At 37.7% G+C, this 13,008-nt stretch overlaps 2 long non-coding RNA genes across 10 annotated transcripts in view; both read left to right on the forward strand.

Moving 5' to 3' along the window:
- LOC138925399 (uncharacterized) overlaps nt 1-13,008 on the forward strand; it is a 235,920-nt gene that overhangs the window by 20,688 nt on the left and 202,224 nt on the right. The gene's annotated exons all lie outside the window — the stretch shown is intronic.
- Nucleotides 1,753-3,279, forward strand: LOC138925400 (uncharacterized). The gene is made up of 3 exons (XR_011441509.1): nt 1,753-1,915; nt 2,052-2,111; nt 3,128-3,279. It is a non-coding gene; the product is annotated as an uncharacterized lncRNA (long non-coding RNA).

Genomic DNA, 13,008 nt, shown 5'->3' on the forward strand with positions numbered 1-13,008 from the left:
CAAAGCATAAATGTTAAGCTCAATGGATTTTCACAAACTGACACACTTACATAACTGGCACCTAGATCAAGAAACAAAACATTGGCAGCCCTGTAGAAGTCTCCTGCTGTCCTCTTCGTTCACTACCTCCTCCAATGATAAGTCCTCTACCGACTTCCAAGAGCACAGACTAGTCCTACCTCAGTTTGATCTTTTATATAAGTGGAATCATGCAGAGTGTACTCTTTTGTGTCTCCCTTCTTTTGCTCATTTTTGTAAAATTGATCTTGATGGATCTAGTTGCAGTGAGGTCATTCTCTTTGCTGTGTGGTATTTCAGGGGGTATCTGCCTCAATTTATTTATCCATTCTGTTGTTGGTTGGCATATGAATGGTTTCTGTTTTGAGGCTAATATAAATAATGCTGCTATGGTAATCCTTATAAATACTTTATAGTGAACATATGTACCTGGGAGTGGAATCATTGTATCATGGGGAATGTGTATATTCAGCTATAGTAGATACTGCCAAATGCAAATGTACTTAACAGTAAAATATTGAAAGCTTTGCCTTGACAATGGGAATAGCTTTTATTCATTTTACTGGAGGTCCCAGGCAGTATAAAATGGCAAGAAAACAATATAAAAAGCATGAGGAGTGGAAAGAAATAAAACCATCATTTGTTACAGGAGATATGATTATGTGTGAAATCCAAATTTCAAACTACTAGACTTAGTAAGAGAATTTAGCAAGGTCTCTTAGTATATATTGATATGCAGTAAATATATCAAAATTGATTGTATTTCTATCTACTGGCAAAAATAGTTGGAAGACAAAATTTCAATAGTGATAGCATTTTTTATAGCTTCATAAAGCATCAACAGGAATTAAATGACAGATAAGCACTATCTCTGTAATGAAAATTATAAAACATTAGGAAAAATTAATAGAAAAATGTATTGTATTATTAGAGTCCAGTGTGGGAGGACTCAATACCGTAAAGTTTGTAGGTCGATTCTCAAATTCGTCCATGGATTCAATGCAATCCCAAACAAAATCTTGGCAGGTTTTTTGGTAGACTTTGACAAACAGATTATAAGTGTATATGGAAAAGTACAGAAGCAAGAAAAAATTCATTATTCTTTAAATTGGTAGTACTGATTGAAGTATAGTGTCTAATAACATAGGAAAATGTTCTTTTCTCTCTAGAATTAATACACTAACCCATTAGATGAATATAGTATTTATACTCTTTCTAATGCCTTCGTTCATAGTTATGATCTTGATTAACACAATGGCCATGAGAGACAAACAGAGGAGAGAAATTTGTACCAATCAGAAAAGAACACCAAGCCCAAGAGAGGCGAATAACTTTCTTCAAAGCATGAGTCAGACGCAATTAGGATAAGAACTCTGGTTTTTTCACTTCAATCTCCCTCTTCTTAAATTCACACTGTATAAACTCCAAAAGAATTAATGTGTTTCTTTTTCTTTTGTGGGACATTCACAGTGACAGCAGTCTACAAAATAACTTGATAGGATGGAAAATTGACAACAACAAACCCAGGTCAGTCATGTGAATTTGAGTGATATCTTCAGAGTGGCCGTAGGTAGGTGCCATATTAGAGGCAGGTGCACCATTTCTTGGTAAATACAATAGTCCCTGTCTTTTTCCAGCATTGAAGCATGTAGCTATTTCTTTAGTTGAATACCAGATGAAGTGGTCAGCTTGCGGGTAGGGTCATATTGTAAAAGGCATATCTTTGCTCACTAGATTTTCATCCAAGTGGTAAGAAGTTCACATTAAATTATGAGAACTTAAGGGAACTAAGACCAGACTGAGGGACAGCAGAGTCACGGCTCCCACCTCAAACACACTCTGAGGCATCTGTCCATGGAGGGCAACAGCTGGGTGGATCGCCCAAGCTACTTAAATGGTTAGTTCTTTTTCTTACTTTTTTGTTTGCCAAACATATGTGGTTAAATTGCAGACGTTAAATGCCTGTGTGCTGAGATTTCACTATATCTGATTACATAGTCTTTCTTTAACCCTTTCTACTTTGTGATTGCCAGCATCTCAACATCTCCTAACTACAGCAGATGAAGATGACTTTGAGTTCACTATTGACACGGGTAGGTATCCCATTTTTAGATAGCGACATAGTTATTTCCCCAAATTTGAAGAAAGCAAGCTGCTGGTAAGAAAACGACATAACTAATTTTATTTCTTTCATGAAAATAACAGGTTGCTTCCTTGTTAGTTAAACATTTTCAGTAACTTGTCAAAAAAATTACAGTATTTTTCCCTCTCATCCAACAGATTTTTACACACTACAGTTACAAACAAAGGCTCAGTTTTACCCGCAGAAGCTCATGCAGTTGTTGGTGTATCTTTTAAGTGTATTTTCCATTTTAGTGCTTAGATATTTGAAAGAGGCTATCATGTGTTCCGTAAACCTCATCTTTTCTAATTCTGTTTCCACTAATTCTAACTTCACATAAAAGAAGGAGGTTTCTAGACTCCTCATCTTCTTGGTTGCTGGCATGTCCAAGCAGGAGAAAAGGACTAATCGGCAAACAGCTAATGGGGCTGAAAAGACAGAAGGGAAAAATAAGAGAGACCCTATCTGGGAGGAAGGGAGAGAAAGTGAGTGAGGAAAGAGGTCGGATACAGCTGCTTCTTCTAGTTTGGGGAACAGAGGAATTGTAGGACCTAATTACTGAATAAGGACTTAAAGATCATTTATGATGCTAAATAGTTTGCATATTAACAATTAAAACAAGTAAGCTTTGTAAGGCCTGAAGTTTCTGAAGTTTCCCAAAGCAAAGAATTGTATAACAGCTTCTCTGCATGCTTATTTTGGGCACTTTGTCAAGGTTGTATATCAGCAAAGGCACTTGATTTGAAGGACTAGAAATTTAATATCCTCTCATTTACTGTGGTCCAAATTAGAATGATCCATTACTTCCAAGGAGCATATTTGTGGTCTTTCTCTACTTAATGCCAAACATTCTTTCAAGTATTTTATTCAGAGGGAGATGAATCACCAGATTGGTTACTTGTATATTTCCGTACACTGGATAAAAGTTTTTATTGAACTCAACTACTTGGCATTTAATGTTGATGGATGCTTCATTATATTTTTCAGATGAATTGACGCATTTCAAAAAAAATTGGAACACAGCAAAACCATCCCTGTCTTCAAGATGCTTTCACTTTGAGTATTGAATCCATATATCATATTGATTTGTGAAGTAGTTCTTATTAATATATAATCACACTGAATAAAGTGTGTACAAAGTAAGTTTTCAAAGGGACATTTATTCAGAAATTTTTAGTGTATTTTATGGTATACAGGAAAACAGTATAATAGATTCCTTAAAGTCTTTAAATGTTCCGCCTTAAAACTCCATGGGCGTATCCAGTTATTCATCTATTCATTCATTGATTAAACAAATATTTAATGAATACCTTCTAGATGCCAAGCACCACATTAGGCTCTGCTGAGTAAAAATACCATCATGAGGCCGATAGGAGAGAATCACACACAGTAACTACTCAACTCAAGACCTTGGAAGGGCAGGAATGTAGTTGCTTGAGGTCAAGAACGAAAAGCCCTGACCTTATAGGGCTGACAGGTGGGGAAATGTGTAGGATGTGATTGGGAAAGTCTGGGACTGGACTATTGCAAAACCTTGCAGGTCATGTTCAAGATTGTGGTCTTTGTCTAATGGCATTGGAAAGGCCTTACAGGGTTTTAGGTAGGTGATGTTATACTCTTTTTTCCTCCAGTTTTATTGAGAAATAATTGACATACATTACTGTATAAGTTTAAGGTGTACAGCATAATGGTCTGACTTACATGTTATTGTGAAATGATTATTGCAATAAGTTTAGTTAGCATTCATCATCTCATATAGATAAAGAAAAAGAAAAAGAAAAAAAGTTTTTCCCTTCTAATGAGAACTCTTAGACTCGTCTTAACAACTTTCGTATGTATCATACAGCAGCATTAACTATAGTCACCGCATTGTACATTACATCCTTAATATTCATTCATCTGATAACTAAAAGTTTATACCTGTTGACCACCTTCTTCCAATTCCCCCTCCGCCCACCTCTCACCTCTGGTAACCACAAATCTGATGTCTTTTTCAATAAGGTATTTTTTTGTTTTTAGGTTCTACATATAAGTGAGATCATATAGTACTTGTCTATCTCAGTCTGACTTATTTAACTTAGCTTAACGCTCTCAAGGTCCATCTATGTTGTCACAAATGGTAGGATTTCCTTGTTTTTTATGGCTGAATGATATTCCATTGTATGTGTGTGTGTGTGTGTGTGTGTATTTTCATTATCCATTCATCTGTAGATACATTTAGGTTGTTTTCATGTCTTGGCGATTGTAAATAATGCTGCTATGAACATGGGGGTGAGCATATCTTTTTGAGTTAGGGTTTTAGTTTCTTTTGGATATGTTGCCAGAAGTGAAACTGCTGGATCATATAGTAGTTCTATTTTTCATTTTTTGAGGAACCTCCACACTGTTTTCCATAGTGGCTATACCAGTTTGCAAGCCCACCACTACCTAAGGGTTCCCTTTCTCCACATCCTCACCAGCATTTTTCTCTTGTCTTTTTGATGATAGCCATTCTAACAGGTATGAGGTTATATCTCATTATGGTTTTGATTTACATCTCCCTAATGGCTAGCGATGTTGAGCATCTTTTTATGTACCTGTTTGTTGTCCTGAATCTTTTTTGGAAAAGTATCTATTCAGTTTTTTTGCCTATTTTTAAATCGGATTATTTATTTTTTGCTATTGAGTTATGAGTTCTTTATATATTTTGGATGTTAACTGCTTATCAGATACATTATTTGCAAATATTTTTTCTCATTCCATAGATGGTCTTTTCACTTTGTTGACTGTTTCTTTTCCTCTGCAGAAGCTTTTTAGTTTGATGCAGTCCTATTTGTTTGTTTTGGCTTCTGATGCTTGTGCTTTAGGTGTCATATCCAAAATATCATTGCCAAGATCCATGTCAAGGAGATTTTTTACTATATTTTCTTCTACAAATTTCATGGTTTCAGGCCTTCCATTTAAGTCTGTAATCAATTTTGATTTAATTTTTTGTGAGTGGCATAAGATAGGGATCTAGTTTCATGCTTTTATATCTGAATATCCAGTTTTCCCCAGCACCGTTTATTGAAGAGACTGTCTTTTCTCCCTTGAGTATTCTTGGATCCCTTGTCAAATATTAGTTGACTATATCTGCTTAAGCTTATTTCTGGGCTCTTGATTCTGTTCCGTGGATCTACATGTCTGTCTTTATGCCAGTACCAAACTGTTTTTTTTTTTTTTTTTTTTTTTACTATAGCTTTATAGTATAGCTTAAAATCAGGAAGTGTGGTGCCGCCCAATTTGTTCCTCTTTCTGAAGATTGCCTTGGCTATTCAGGGTCTTTTGTGGTTCTATATAAATTTTAAGATTATTTCTTTTACTTCTGTAAAAAAAATGCTATTGGAGTCTTGATAGGGATTGCGTTGGATCTACAGAAGGCTTTTGGTAGTCTTGACATTTTAACAATATTCTTCCAATCTGTGAACACAGGATACCTTTCTATTTATTTGTGTCATCTTTGATTTCTTCATCAGTGTCTTGTAGTTTTCAGAGTAGAGGTCTTTCACCTCCTCAGTTAAGCTTATTCTTAAGTATTTTGTTGTTTTGATGCTATCGTAAATGGAATCGTTTTCTTTATTCCTTTCTCAGATGTTTCATTATTAGTGTATAGAAACAGTACTTATTTTTGTGTGTTAATTTTGTATCCTGAAACTTTACTGAATTCGTTGCTTAGATCTAATAGTTTTTTGGTGGAATCTTTAGTATTCTGTGTATAAGGTCACATAATGTTATGTTCATTTAGGAGAACAGATCAGAGGGGCCTAAGGTTTTCCTTAGAATCAGTTGGTAGTTCATTCTAGTGGTCCAGGTGAGAGATGAGGGGAGCATGTTTTGAACTAGAATGGCAGCTTTGGAGATGAGGAAAGACATCCAGGAGAAAAATCAAGAAGACTTGGTGACTGATTGGTCCTTGGGTTGGAGGATGGTCTCAAGGATCACTTAGAGGTTTCTGTCTTAATGATGCTAACTTACACTACTGAGAAGTCTTTTGTGTGTCCATATGGGGGAGATACATAATCAGCATCAATTTATCCCTGGATAAGTTTTGTAGCTCACTGAATCACTAGCATAAATATATAAGCTAGGGCACGATGTTAACAAAACTTGAGTCATGAGTTTTATTTGACCTAAATGGTTCAGTTAACTTTACTGTCTTGACTGACCACAAATTCTATTCCTCATTCTTGCTTTCTCAAAAAGCATTTTAATCACAAATAGCCCTTGGAGAGAGCATGGAGTCCTTTCACTACAGACATGTCTTGAACAACTCAAAGTGTTTGTCCTACAAATATAGATGATAAGTTCTTTCAGGGAGACTCTTAGCACAGTGGCAGGTGTACTGTGGTTGCTAAATACTTATGGAGTAGACACTGGATCGTTAACTTTGTCTGTATGATGCGGGGTCGGTGAGCCGAGGAGTCGAAAGAAAGATTTCTTAGACTCTCAAGATCTGGCAGTAGTGCTCTTTTATTTAGAGAATAGAGATAGAGTAGCATGGGGACAGGACCCATGGGCAGTCAGAGCTTCTGCTGCTGCCCCGAACTGAGGGTTAGGGCCAAATTTAAGGCATAGGTATGTGAGTTATCTCTTTATTAGTGCCCGTTTGGTTTGGCCATTTGGCGGTCCCACAACTTTTAGATAAGAATCAAACCGGATTGAGTAAATGGCAGAAGTCACCGCTTGAATTTTATCCTTGGTTAAAGATAAAAGGAGGATTTATCGGGGGGAGGGTCAGTTACATGAGGTTGCCATACAGTTTCCAGAGATAAGGCTATCCCCCCTTCCTCCTGGCTCAGAGAGGGAGGCATCTTCACAGATAGAGGTTTCCCTTAGAAATGTAAATGTTTCCCAACAAGGGGCAAACAAATTCCAGAGAGGGAGGCATGGAGATTTCCTTTACAAATGCAATTGTCTCTGATCAAAGGGCAAACAAATTCCACTCCTTGGAGCCTGCTTCTTATCTGTAGTTTTAAAAGTAACCAGCCTAAAAATCCTCATCATAAACTGTTTTAAAATTAAGCAGCCTAAAAATCCCCATCATGTACACATGAGGAATTTTTTACTTCCTTTTCAAGGTGAATTGGTATGTCCTGGATACCCTAAATGGAGAGAGTTTGAGGGGAATGCACATTATAGATTTTCCCTCTATGTCTCCCTATGGACGTTTCATAAAGTATGTCAGGTGAGAGATCATATGGGAACTCAGTAACACAGCCAGGAAGAAGAGAAAGGAGGAAGAAACTTGGTATTATGGGATGCTTATAGAGTTTGGGAAAGGCCTAGATTGACCATTCTCAGGGGCCAAACCTGCTAGTAGAAAGTAGTCTGCTCTCTGATCATGTGGTGCACTTGTAACTACTGAGGAAACCATTATTCTTCTAACTGGACTGTAAACTCAGTGATGGAAAGAACCAACTTCATCCTGTTCACACTCAAATCTCCAGAGCCCAGTCAAGTGCCTGCATGTAGTTGATGTTTAATAAGTATTTTATGAGTAAATGAATAAAAGTGGTTCTAACCACAGTGCCCAAGATGAGGTGGAATTCAGCCATTGATCAGTACATGGGGTCCAACCAGTGTAGAACAGCTACAGACTTGTGGTGGTTGGAGTCTTTTTGAAAGTTGCCTTCTTAGGTTGAAGGGACCCTACCAGCATTGAATATGAAGATGAGGCTCTAGGCACAGAGGTGAAGGGCTAGAAGGATCTAGACAAGCTACTGTGGTCCCAGCCACTGCCTGGGGTTTTGGGGGAGGTATCCAAATTTTAGATGGGGATTACTATTACAGAGGTTGACATTGTGAATCATGAGTGCACCCAGTCAAAACAACTGTAACAGTATATAGGACAGAACTGTGATTACTATGACTTAGAGGCCATGCCTCAAACACAAAGGTGTATGTTTATTATGAAACACTGAGGCTACACAGATGAACTAGGCACATTATGGCTCTTGATGTGTTCATCGTCTAGAATGGAGGGAACGTCTTAGAGCAATGACATCTTAAAGGTACTCTCACAGAAGTACACAAAATATACAGTGGGTCACAAAAGAGAGTGATCCACTCTGCACAGGTTGAAAAGACACAGAGACATGGCTTTTCCAACTTACAAAATGATCCTTAGGTAGACTGTTTAAGAACTTGTAAAAACGATACCTTCTTTTTGTAGGGAAAAAATGTACAAAGAAGACTTACAAGACGGTTATAAAGTTATATGAAATTCACCCTCTCAGAGACAATCATTGTAAATATTTTGGTGAATACTCTTCCAGACATCTTTCTATACGTATATGCACATAGAGACACATTTATACAATTCTGAAAGAATCATTCCATGTATGCTGATTGTTCTGAATGCTGCCTTTTCAATGCCATCAAATTATTTTAATGTTAATAACTTGAATAAACACGATCAATTTAAATGTAATCATCCAGGGGCCACCCGGTGGTGTAGTGGTTAAGTTTGTATGCTCCACTTCAGCAGCCTGGGGTTTGCTGGTTAGGATCCTGGGTGTGGACCTAACACACCGCTCCTCAAGCTGTGCTGTGGTGGCATCCCACATAGGAGACCTAGAAGGACTTACAACTAGGATATACAACTATGTACTGGCATTTTGGGGAGAAAAAATAAGAGAGGAAGATTGGCAACAGATGTTAGCTCAGGGCCAAGGTTCCTCACTGCAAAAACAAACAAACAAAAAAGAAGTTAGCTGAAAAAAAATAAATGTAGTAATCCATTTTACATATACATCATTATTTACTTCCCCATTCCCTACTGATAGATATTTGATTTATTTCTAAATATTTGCTTTTATCAACTACACAGCAATGAACATATGAACATACGGTAGTTCATCTATCATTTTACATTTAACAAAAGTTAAAAACATGACAAAGATTAAACACATGACAAATACTTATTTAACCCAATTATGAGGAAACCATCAGGATAGTAAAGCAAGTTCAATAGACATTTGAGGAACACATATTTACATACGTAGTAGGGAAAGACATTCTGATGCAAACTCACTAATTTCGAGAACATTTCAGGGCAATACAAGTCTAATTGTGGGTTTATCTTATCCACCAGATAGAAGCTCACAAGTTAACTTAATTCCTGAAATATAATCAATAATAAATTCTACATCAAAATAGGAACAGTATCTTAGAGAGTTCAATAATCTTTGGGAAGACTTATTAGATAGTGCTCTAATAGAATATTATAATGACTTGCCATGGTGTTTCCTTATTTCCAAGTTTTGGATAATTTTTCTCAAGATATATGTGTTGCCAAACTTGGCTTCATTTTGAAAGGCGTGGATTTTGAAAGAGGAGAAAGATGAGGTCAGGTGGACAGGGATGAGAAAGATTGAGGGTACCTGGAAGGATGGTGACAGATTTCTTTAGGCAACCTATGGAGAGCAGTGTCATTACCTTTATTTTAAATTTGGTGATCTTTTATTTCCAACTAAATTGTAAGCTTCTCAAAGGTGGGGACTGTCTTAAATTTCTCCTGTATTCTTCAGAGTACTTAGATAGGCTCATCCAAATTACCTAGTTGGACTGAAGAGAAGAGAATGCAAAACTAACCAAGAGTGTGCATTTTAATGGAGGGGATTATGAGGTTGCTCTCTGCACGTGCTTATGAAGTGTTTTAGAGGGCATTACAGGAATCTTCCAAGAGGAAAATGTTTCTGCTGAGAATGTCTTAGTCCTAAAAAGAATGATGGCTCTGTATGTAAGGTGTTAAATGCTGGACTGTGAAATCTTGGGAGGTAAATTATCACTTTTCTACTGGCTTCCCAATCAATGCTTAACCTGGACCTTTCCCCAGTTCCTGGCCTGGAATATGGAGGTCACTTGTTAGCTTTCGACCTTGTGTTTCTCCTTCCAATTTTTCCTTAGCTTGGTTTCAAAAGAATCCTCTAACTGGGTTTCTGGAGGGAGCTAACATTGCTCTTTTGAATTTCCAAGTTCCTCCTGGCTGGAACAAGAGGGATTTCTGTCTGACAGCTGCTTTTCACATTACTGCTTAATCTGATTAGCTCTGCTCATGAATGATGACCAGGATCTCATTACGCCTTTATCAATAGCATCCCTTCTACTGTGTTAAACAGGATATATTTTTTTTTCTCAGTGCTTGTAATTTTTCCAATTAGGTGAATATTAACAAGGGAGTTTCATGATTTTAGGAGGATTAGTGTTGCTCACTCAGATGTTTTTCTTTTCGGATTAAGGCATTTAGGAAATGAATCAGTGAGTACAATAGGAGACTAGGGTGGAAAGTCCCAGGTCTATTACCCGCCTCTGTCTCCGGCTGAGGGCTTCAGAACAGAGTTCACAGTTTTCAGTAGGCACAGCTGTATCTTTGCTCTGGAGTCAGTGATAGCATCATTGGTTTTCTTTTAACATTAAACATTTTATTGGATAATTCCTGACACGCCTAAGGAAGGATGTGTGAGTCCTTTTAAATTAAAAGAAAATCACATGATGAAATTGACATGCCACATAGAGCCATTCTCCCTGAAACCACCTTGAAGGAGAAGAAGAATCAACATTGTAAAGTTTATTTTAGGGCTTTATTAAAATGGAAAACATGCTTTACGGATATGCCTTAGAGGTCAATATAGATTCTGGCCAATTTGTGATCCTGGCTCCATCTCCGGCCACGCAGAGAACCTGTTTAGGAAGAGCCTTCCCTGGGTGGCTCCATGAGCAAGGAAAACCCAGTCTCCTCCCCTGTTTTGGACTGAGCAAGGCAGAAAACTACTTAGACATCTTAGAGCTACAAAAAAAGAAAAGATAATATCTGGGATCAAATAATTTGGGACGTTTGGTTCAAAATATGGACTTTGGAAAATAAACTCTCAGAACTCCAGCATCCTGTTGTGAAAAATAGAGATGGAGGATTGCGTGATCTCAGGAAAAAGTGGAGCTGCCCCTTTGATGTGATTTGAGAGTCCTAGAAAATGTCTGCCTCAGAATCCCTTTCCAAGCTACTACCTGGAATTCTTGCACTAATGATGCCTTTCCTGGCTTAAATCCTCTCTCCTGTAAAACTGAACACCCCGCTAAGGGTGGGGTATGAAGTTGTGAATGGGTTTCAGTGTGAATAGGCTTATCAGTTCATTTGTGCTGTCAAAGGTCCATAAATAACAGAAGTGAAAGGAATGAATCACCGAAGCAGTGATTAGTAAAAGTTTATTGTGCACACACCAAAAAGACAGTTTGCAAATCGGGAGCACTTAAAACATGGAATGAGGCTCAGGAGGATATTGTTATAAAGCAACTTACACAGTGAGAAGGCAGGAGCTGTTTATTCTTCATGGTGATTGGCTATCATACTAGATTTTTCAGTGGTTACCTCATATCAACCTTGGGGAACAGTTCAGATTTTGTTTATGATTTCCAGAGGCATAAACAAGAAATGACCCAGGTCAGGTTAGTGTTGCAAAATAAACTAAATTAAACTTTGTATGACTAAACTGGTTCTGTCGGCTCAGGGAACTTTCAAGGTTGGTCTCTGTTTGTTTTCAATTTTAACAATGACAGAAAAACCTTCTGTTCAACAAAAGAAAATTGAGTGCCCTGAGGTGGGGGTGGGGTGTGCAATGATGTGAAAGTAATGGAAAAGGAGCAAAAACCTCAGCATTTCCCCTCTTCACAATTTACATGAATCTGAGAAGGCTTGCCCTGCCTTGAAGCATATGCATCTTTTATAGCCTGATTTGGAATTACCCGTTGCCCCCTGCTTCTAGGTGCTTAGATTTTCTCTCCCATTGCTTCTGTTTAGTTTTCTAACAGTATCGTTTAACTTGGTAAAGCACTTAGAATGCTGAATTTTGCTCTGGAAGACACATTACAAAATAAAGCCACAGGAGATTCCATTACAAGAGAAAATGATGGGGACGGCTCAGATTGAATCAGTAATGTTCTCATCTTAGTCACGGGAGCCTCTGTCGCATTGTGCATCTTGGAGGATGAGCTGTTAATGTCTGTCTCCATAAGGTGATTCTCACAGGTAACTTGTAATGAGGGTTTCCACTTCTGCTGTCAGATCACACAGCAGAGCCAAGACCAGCAGAAAAATATATAGCACTCTGGGTGCTATTGTATCAGGCTTCATCACCTCAGGCGCTTGAGGGGAGATAGAGAGGTTTCCAGAGAAATTTCATGAAGAATAAACTCAGGATGAGGAAAACAATGGAAATAGATTTTTTTCTGGCAAGTGCTTTATTAATGTTAAGTATTTTCAGTGTTAGCTTAGCAACTGTACTTTAGCTCAAAAGACAACCGGAGACTGTGTTTAGTGAAATGCAGAAAAGTCAAACCACTTCACAAGTTTGTGACTCATAAAAATTATGTTAAAACCGTGTGTTTGCAAAAGTGTTGCAGCAGTAAAAATGAAGAATAGGGGCCGGCCCAGTGGTGCAGCACTTAAGTTTGTGAGCTCTGCTACAGCAGCCTGGGGTTTGGTGGTTCAGATCCCAGGTGAGGACCTACATACTGCTTATCAAGCCACGCTGAGGCAGGCATCCCGCATATAAAATAGAGGAAGATGGGCATGGATGTTAGCTCAAGGCCAATCTTCCTCAGCAAAAAAAGAGGAGGATTGGCAGCAGATGTTAGCTTAGAGCTAATCTTCCTCAAAAAAAAAAAAAAAAAAGAATAACATCTATGAAGAAATGGAATCTCTTATCTCAAAATTTGCCTAGAAATGTTATGATATTAGAGCTGGGTGGGTTTTTTTTTTTAAACTCTTCCTTACCTTGTAATTTGAAAACCTTAATATTTCTAAACAGCTACTGGTCAGAGAAACTGTAACATTTGGTTTTTGTTGCCTTGAG

This window comes from Equus caballus, chromosome 8 (assembly GCF_041296265.1).
Source record: "Equus caballus isolate H_3958 breed thoroughbred chromosome 8, TB-T2T, whole genome shotgun sequence".
Taxonomy (NCBI): Eukaryota; Metazoa; Chordata; class Mammalia; order Perissodactyla; family Equidae; genus Equus; species Equus caballus.